The following is a 9,554-nucleotide window of genomic DNA, read 5'->3' on the forward strand; positions in this document are numbered from 1 at the left end:
GAGTGTGGATGTGTTGTAAGACTGCGGGGTGGCCATAGCATTCACTAGGTTGGCAGGTAGTAATAGAGGTGTTGTGAGACTGCGGGAAGGCCATAACATTCATGGAATCAAGAAAGAATGTGGGTCGTATGGGTTCCGTCGTGATGTAAGACTATAGTTGGACATGTAGCATTCATTTAGAGAAAAGTAAGTTACATTGCATCAGTGTGATGGCTAGTTATGATATCCCTGGTTGGAACAGGAGGGCTATTGAAGCCTTATATACAAGTAGGTTAGAGTAGCTTGGCTAGACAGACTCTTGAACAGAGTCTCGTGGTACAGTCATTTTAAAGGATGTCAGTTTCAGCAACCGGTCGGGAATCCAGTGTTGGATATAGTCTCTAAGTCCATAACTTTATTTGTATGTAGTGAACCGACCCGACATGGTCCATTTGGGTTGCATGGCATTGCAATACTTGGATAGACCAAAATGAGAGAAAGGATACTGAAGGTTATTAATATATTTTAAGTACTGATATATTAATAATATTATTTAATTAGTATTGATCAAAGAATTAATCTTGAATTAATTAAGTGATCAAAAAGAGACTAATTAAATATATGGGGTTGATTGTGTAAATAATCTGTTCTTGTATAGTGGGCTAATGATCCATGGTTTGTATGGATTGTGTTAAAACCCATAAGGTGCTCCATGGATAGTCCATGGAGGTTATAAAGCCATGGATCATGGAATATGGAAAGCCATGACGATTAGGGTTTACATGGTGTAACCCTACTTGTGCCACAACTATATAAAGACGATAGCAAAATCGGCACTACTACAAGCAAGTAAGAGGGATAGCCGATTTTTGAGTATAGTGAACTTCTCTCAAGGTTATTCCAAGAATTGTGGTGTTGTGTGAATAATTTGAGGCATCACATTTGGGGTGCTAGGCTCACAAAGTCATCAAGGAATCTAAGATACTAAAAGGTATGTTATTCTACTTGAGTTTTGTATTACAAGTTCCCCATAACATGCTAGATAGGAAGTAAACCTTGGAAAATAAAATTTGCATGTATTTAGAGAAAACATAGATCCAAGGTTTCTAGGGTTGCATGTACACCATAGGAGTGTTAGAATGCTCAAAACCCAACAGTTGTATCAGTGCCTAGGCTTGTTTTCTTGATACTTGATGCAAACTTGTTGATAAAGCTAAAAAATCTGGACTCTGCAGCATGAAATTGCCGAGTCCATGGGGGGATTCGAAGAGTCCATGTGAAAATTCATCCTACTCTTCCGTCGAGTAAGTTCTTGCACTCGACGAGTAGGAGCCCCTGAATGCAGATTTTCGAGTTTTTCTGTTGGAAATGGACTAGAAACATTACCCTAAACTGTTTTGGTGTTTTAAAACTTATTTTGGATGGTGTAATGCTTATGCTAATCCATTTACAATGACTAATATCAAAATTCCATGTTTTATATGTGTTAATATGATTCTTGAAATTTTGATATGAATGTTCATGTTCTTATGAGTTTTAGAAGATCATAGGAATTATGTGTAACTTGCTTGTAAGGATGATTCTTGATCTTAATGGCTAATGATGGAGTCCATAACTTGTCCTCAAGTTATGGATAACCAAAAGTCACTTCTTTAAAAGTGTCATTAAAGAATAAGAGGTTACATAAAATGAAGAGTCTTCATTTTAATGAACCATTAAACTCATAAGTTATGAAATGAAAGGTCTTGAATAGTTTCAATACTTGCCCTCAAGTTTTGGAATTTGTAAAGTCTTACACCCTAATACTTTAATTTCCAAATTGGACCTTAGAATTTTAAAAGTTTAAAATTCAACCCTTATACTATTATTATATTAAAAGTTTAAATATATAGATATGTATAAGAATAAGTCAGTATTACCGTTAGTAGGTCTCATTCACGAAGCCGGTCTATAAGGGGGGTATAAGGTTGTTGCCAATAAAATGGCAGCTTAATGGGTGTCCACTCTCACCCACCGCTTCCTTGACTGGTGGAGGGTCGTTAGCCGAACGGGTAGGACAAGGACTTTAAATCCTCATTAAAAGTATAATGAAATTATAAAGTAACTATACATTAATAATTCCCAATCTTAGTTACTTTAGGAAAATCTGAAATAGGTGCTAACCCATGAAATTACACTTTGTACCTTACCAAGTCATTAGTGGAGTGCGTGTGGTTAACCGACACACTAATAAGGACTAGTAAGAGTGGCAAATGGTAACTTAATTTTATCATAGATCGGTGGAGCGCGTGTGGTTAACCGGCACATCGATTAGGTGATAAAAGTTAAGGATACCAAGTCAATTTGCATGGTTATTCACACCTTGTTTGTGATCCTCGGCATCCCAGTCACAAACTTGAGAGGGCACAATCGAGATTCAAACATGCCATTGAAAGTTCAATGTATCTCAAAAGATCTAGGAATTTCAAATCCAATAAAACTTAATAATCTATTTCGTTTTCGTGGTGGAAATTGGTAAATCGTCATTTACCTACCTTCAAATATTTTATAGCTTGGATTACGGCATCCCTCTTCCAACTATAAATAGTTTGTTGGGTCCTAGCCTTAATACTTCATTTGGGTGACTTATTAAGGACTCTTTATCTAATAAAACTTGTCTTTCTTTCTTTTCAGATGTCTTCCAACACAGCTACTGGCTCAAATCCTACACGCTCTTTTTCCTTAATGAACTTGTGTGGGAAAGTCACTTTTGATGGTTCCAATTTCAATGAATGGATTAGGAACATCAAAATGATTACTCGCTATGAGGGCAAAGAGTATGTCCTCGATAAGGAGCTAAAGGTTATCGATGAGTCAACTGCTTCTCCTGAGGAGATTGCTGAGTACACTACCCATGAGAAAGATGCCACTAAGGTGTCTTACATCATGTTGGCCACAATGACAGCGGAACTCCAGAAATCCTATGAAGATTTTTACCCTTTTGAGATGCACCAGGATCTGATGGATAGGTACCATCAGAGTGCTCTTTAGGAGAGGTATGAAATCATTTCCTCCATGATAACAGCTAGGATGAAAGAGGGAGAACCCCTCACCGGTTACTTACAGAAAATGCAAAGGTTCGTGGACCGATTACTGAAGCTTAATGTGGACTTCCCTGAGGACATGGCGATTGACATCATTCTCCATTCCTTACCTCCAAGTTATGATCAGCTTCGCATGACTTATCATATGAACAAGGAGTAAGTCACACTCAGCAAGCTTCAAGGACTTTTAAGGACCGCTGAAAGTGGCCTAAAAAGTACATCAACTGTTACTCCTACTCCTACTACTGCCCCTGTTCTGGCAATTGGGCAAGGAAAAGGGAAGAAGAGGAAGACCCCTTCGAAAGGTACGAAGGGAAAGTCCCTTGATGGCTCCTCTTGAAGTGGAACCAAGAAAGGTTCCATTCCTCCTTCTTCAAACCCTAAAGAAGCACAATACTTCTACTACCAGGAAAAGGGGCACTGGAAACGAAGCTCCCCCAAATACTTGCAGGATGTGAGGGATGGGAAAGTTAAACCCACCCATGCATGTATTTATACTATATTGTCTAATAACTCATTGCGTTCTAACTCTTGGGTACTTGATACAGGTTGTGGTATTCACATTTGTACTGATTTGCAGGGCCTAAGAAGAAGTGAAGAAGTGGAGCACGGGAAGATAAACTTAATCATGGGCAATAGGAAAGCATCACCTGTTACCAAGATAGGAGTTTATTCTTTATTGCTTAATAATGGGTTATTGTTAGATTTGAATAAATGTTGTTACTCGTCTGAAATGGCGAGAAATATTATTTCCTTTCATGGCTTGTACAAACAAGGTTTTTCCTTTTCATTTGATAATGATAATGGTGTTATTAATGTTTATTACAATGATGTATTTTACTTTAAAGCATTACCTTGTGATGGTGTATATGAAGATGTGAATGTTGTAGATAATCTAGGAAATAATGTGTTGTGTACTGATTCTTCAAATAGCTTAGACAAAACATACTTGTGGCATTGTCGTCTTGGACATGTTAACAAGAAGCGCATGGGCCAACTCCAAAAGGCTGGAGTTTTGGAATCATTTGACCTAAAGTTGGATGATAGTTGCGAGTCTTGTTTACTTGGAAAAATGACAAAGTCGCCCTTCACTGGTTCTTGTGAGAGGGGCGAGGGTTTGTTGGACCTCATACATACTGATGTGTGTGGACCCTTGAAAACCGCCACAAGGGATGCTAATCGGTATTATGTGACTTTTACGGATGATCATAGTAGATATGGATATATCTACTTAATCAAGCATAAGTCAGAAACCTTTGAAAAGTTCAAAGATTTTAAGCAAGAAGTGGAGAATCAACTGAGCAGGAACATCAAGATGCTCCGATACGATCGGGGAGGAGAGTATCTTAGTATCGAGTTCCTTGACTATCTTAAGGAATATGGGATTGTCTCACAATTGACACCTCCTAGGACACCACATTTGAATGGTGTAGCTAAGAGGCGCAATCGAACCTTGTTGGACATGGTTCGTTCCAAGATGATTCGAGCTTCGTTACCAATCTCATTTTGGGGTATGCCTTAGAGACTGCCACCCACATCCTTAATCTAGTCCCTACAAAGAAGGTTGCCAAAACACCTCATGAGATGTGGACTGGGAAAGTTCCCTGTGGACTGGGAAAGTTCCCAATTTGGACCACATCAAGATCTGGGGTTGCGAGGCATTCGTGAGGCGTGAATCTCATGATAAACTCGAACCTCGAAGTGAGAGGTGTATTTTCATCGGCTACCCACAAAGATCCTTTGGTTAACTCTTCTACAGACCTAGTGAGAATGTGGTCTTTGTAGCTAGAAGAGGAGTCTTTCGTGAGAGATAGATTTCATAAGTCAAGGAAACAGTGGGAGGCAAATTGACCTTGAAGAAATTCAAGAGTCAAGTGGTGAAGGAACCTCAAACCCTAGTAATCAACCTGAGGAGGAAACTCCTGTTGATCCGACTGAGGAGCCCATACCTCTGAGGCGTTCCACGAGAGTTAGGAATGCACCTGAGCATTACTATGGTTTCCATATTACTGCAGAAGGTGATATGCTTATCAGTGATAGTACACTAGTAAGTCTGGATGAACCTAACAGCTAGACGCAAGCCATGGCAGGCCCTGAGGCTGCTAAATGGAAAGAGGCTATGGACAGCGAGATACAGTCCATGTATGAAAATCAAGTTTGGAACTTGGTTGACAATGTACCAGGTCGAAAGACAGTCGGGTGCAAATGGATCTTCAAGAAGAAGACTGACATAGATGGTAATGTACACACTTATAAGGCGCGACTGCTTGCAAAGGGCTATTCTCAAACTATGGGAGTTGATTATGATGAGACCTTTTCACCAGTAGCAAAGATTAAGTCTATTAGGGTTATGTTAGCCATTGATGCATTTCATGACTATGAATATGGCAAATGGATGTCAAAACCGCTTTCCTTAATGGAAAGTTGGCTGAGGATGTTTACATGAGTCATCCAGAGGGTTTTGTCAGCACAGAGTACCCCTAATAAGGTGTGTAAGCTTGAGAAATCCATCTATGGATTGAAACAAGCACCTCGCAGATGGAATCTTTGTTTCGATGAGAAAGTCAAAGAGTTTGGCTTTTCGAGGAGTGAGGATGAGTCTTGTGTATATGTTAGGGCTAGTGGGAGTATAGTTCGCTCTTTGGTGTTGTATGTGGATGACATACTACTCATAGGAAATGACATCCCAACCTTGCAGGAGGTTAAGTCCTGGCTTGGGAAGTGTTTAGCTATGAAAGACCTTGGTGAAGCTGCCTATATCCTAGGGATAAGGATATTAAGAGACAGGAGTATGAGACTAATTGGGCTTAGTCAGATAGGGATGAGCTTTTGAACCGCCAGAACCAGAACCGGACATAAATTAGTAGAGCGGTTCGGTTATCAGTTCTTGACTTATGGCAAAACCGGTTCCGGTTCTACCACCGGTTCGGTTCTAACAAAAACCGGTTAAAAAACCGGAACCGGCTCGGAAGTGTAAGAGTCGGAATCCATGCAAATATATTTTTAAAATATTATCTAATTGACTGTATATCGATATATCATATATCCTAATCTATTCCTTAATTAACCTAAACACAAAACGGCAAGTCCAAGTTAAAAAAAAATCGATCACCACACAGAGGAAAATAGGGACGATCGGTTTTGCTTGGGGCTTAGGAAATCACGATCAATAGTCGACATTGTGAAAAAAAAACCGATCCTGACAAACAAAAATCGATTTTTTGTAACAATGGAGAAGCCAAACTCAAGTAATTTGGTTAATACAGAAGATGAAACTCAAGTAATTCATTGTTGCTATTGTTGCTTATTGTATAAAAATCATTGGTGCTTGCTTTTTTGATGCAACACAATTGAACTACCAACTGTTTTTTTGCTAAGATATCTTAATCAACAAGTGCAATCTCCAATTGATTTAAGAAACAACGGATTGATAGACAAAAGTTTGCTAATGATTGCACTTGTCGATTGTTGCTGCATTACTAAATTACTAAAAACAACTCCATTACTAAATTACTTAATTACCCTTCAACCCATTTGAGACTTATTCTTTAGGTTTCTTTCCTGATTTACTCTCCCGTTTATAAGTGAACTGCAAGGGTGGCTTAGCATTTGGTTCCATTCCAATTTAGGGGAATGATGTATTTCAATTTTCAAGATACCTAGACCTTTCTAGCCTTATCTTGTAGTAATTCTTGTGATATCTGGTTGACAGATAACATATCCCTTTACAATTTACATTGTTTATTAATTGATTTCATATTTAAAATATTTTTTATGATATAAGGTAAAAAGATATAATAGATTTTGTTAATTGTTTTCCTCCTAAAGGCTCAATCTCAATATTCAATTCATGTTTGAGAAAACTCTAATAATATACAAATAAAAACTTAGAACTTAGTATGGTGTAAAATAATGTCACTGATCCAAATTGAATTAAACTTCTTTTGAACTCATTTTGCTTGATGATATATAATATTTTTTGAACTCATTTTCCAAATGTAGGATTATGAAGATGATTTTATTGGTGAGACACCACAGGTAATTACTAATATTAGTGACGGATCCGGAAAAGAAGACGTGCCAAAGCCAAGTCCTAAGAAACGAAAAAGGAATGGAGGCGTGCCAAAACCAATTACTAGCAAACGGGATAGAACAAAGAATAATGGTAAAGGAACCGCTCCTTGTTGGGTAGCGTTCGAGCCGGTGTGGATTGTAGAGGATGATGGTGTTGAAAGGAAAAGTGTGGAATGTATTAATTGTCATACAATACTTAAAGCCGATACGGACCGAAACGGGACGTCTAATCTGAACAAACATTGGAGGAATTGCAAGTTAAACCCGGACAACAAAGAAAAAAATGATAAAAAGCAAGCCAAATTGAATTTTAAGAAGGAACCAAATGGTGAGACTAGTGTACAAACATGGAAACATGATGACACTAGGATCAAACGAGCATTACTAGGCCTTTTTACCGTTGGTGAACTACCATTCAAGTATGTTGAAAATGAAGCATTTATTGAATATACTAATGCGCTTAATGGTAGGGTGATCTTGCCTTCTAGACATAAAATTTCCCGAGATGTAGGCAAGTTTTACTTAGATGAGAGGAATAAATTGTTCAAGTATTTTAGTAATGCAAACACCGTTGTACACTTGACGACCGACACTTGGACATCCTCTTGTAAAAAGGTCAATTACATGGTTGTCACGACCCATTTTATTGATGACGAGTGGGTCATGCACAAGAGAGTCATCAATTTTAGGGAGATAGATACACATAAAGGTGAAGAAATTGGACGAGAGTTACTAGCATGCATACATGGGTGGGGTATGAAAAATGTTATGTCAATGACCGTCAATAATGCCACGTGTAACGACACGGCAATCGAATTTTTGGTTAAAATGTTTCCCACGATTTATGACGGTGGAAAACATTTCCACATATGGTGTATGGCTCACATCCTAAACCTTATCGTGAAGGTTGGGTTAAAATACCATAACTATCATGTGGAATGTGTACAAAAGGCGATGAAGTATATTAGAGGTTCAACACAAAGGATTAAGAAGTTTAAAAAAGCCATCAAAGATGTGGGGTTGGAAACAAAGAAATTTTTGTGTGGCGACTCTCCAACCCGATGGAACTCGACATTCGAGTTGTTGAAAACCGCCTACGAGTTATGGGAAGCTTTTTTGGAATTTGGCATCAAAGGTATTACTTTTCTTATTTTGTTTCAGCACATTTTATTATTGTGTCCCAGATTTTAAAATAGCATAACTCACTCATATGAAGTCGGAATCACTTGATTTTTTTTTCAACATGTAGCTTACTATTTATAGTTCAGTTTAGACTTTTACAAATCATATTTTGGTTAAATATTGAATTAGATACAAGCCTGGAAAGATAGCATATCAATGCAACATTTTTTCTGTTTCAGCATGTAGCTTGATTTTAAAATAGCATATCAGTGCAGCATTTTTTCTGTTTCAGCATGTCCCGGTTTTTAAAATAGCATAACTCACTCATATGAAGTCGGAATCACTTGATTTTTTTTCAACATGTAGCTTACTGTTTATACTTCAGTTTAGACTTTTACAAATCATATTTTGGTTAAATATTGAATTAGATACAAGCCTGGAAAGATAGCATATCAATGCAACATTTTTTCTATTTCAGCACATTTTATTATTGTGTCCCGGTTTTTAAAATAGCATAACTCACTCATATGAAGTCAGAATCACTTGATTTGTTTTTCAACATGTAGCTTACTGTTTATACTTCAGTTTAGAATTTTACAAATCATATTTTGGTTAAATATTGAATTAGATACAAGCCCGGAAAGACATCATATCAATGCAACATTTTTTTCATTTATTTATATATGAAAGTTTAATTGGTTTTTATTTTTGGATTTTGATAGAAAAATCGTATGAGAAGGATCTACAAAGAGTACCTGATCGTTTGGACCTCGAGGCGATAAAAGAGATGGTGGATTTCCTTGAAAAGTTTAAGACGAAAACGGAGAACGTTTCGGCTTCAACAAAACCTTTAGTCCATCGATTAATCCGGGAAATCTTAGATGTAAACCTACATCTTAAAAAATGGTCAACCAAAGTCAACTTTGTTCATTTGATAACCGACATGAAGGACAAATATGACAAATATTGGGGCAACTATGCAAAGATGAGTGATTATGTTTACTTTGCGATCTTGGTAGATCCTACAATGAAGTCTCAATTATTGTTGTATACTTTTAAATAAATGATTGGTTCCAAGGATGAAACTGTTGGATTAGTGTCTAAGCCCATAACTATTTTGGTATGTACTTGACCCGATTGCGAGCATGGTCCTTTTGGGTTGCCTTCACCAAAGCAACTTGATAGGATGATTTATGGAAAAAGAGAATAATTCTGATTTATTAATATATTATATGAATAATATATTAAGAGAGAAATCATATTATTTAATTAATATTAGTCAAGAATTAATCAGAA

The sequence above is a fragment of the Lactuca virosa genome, chromosome 8, assembly GCF_052849685.1.
Source record: "Lactuca virosa cultivar CGN04683 chromosome 8, Lactuca_virosa_CGN04683_v6, whole genome shotgun sequence".
Taxonomy (NCBI): domain Eukaryota; kingdom Viridiplantae; phylum Streptophyta; class Magnoliopsida; order Asterales; family Asteraceae; genus Lactuca; species Lactuca virosa.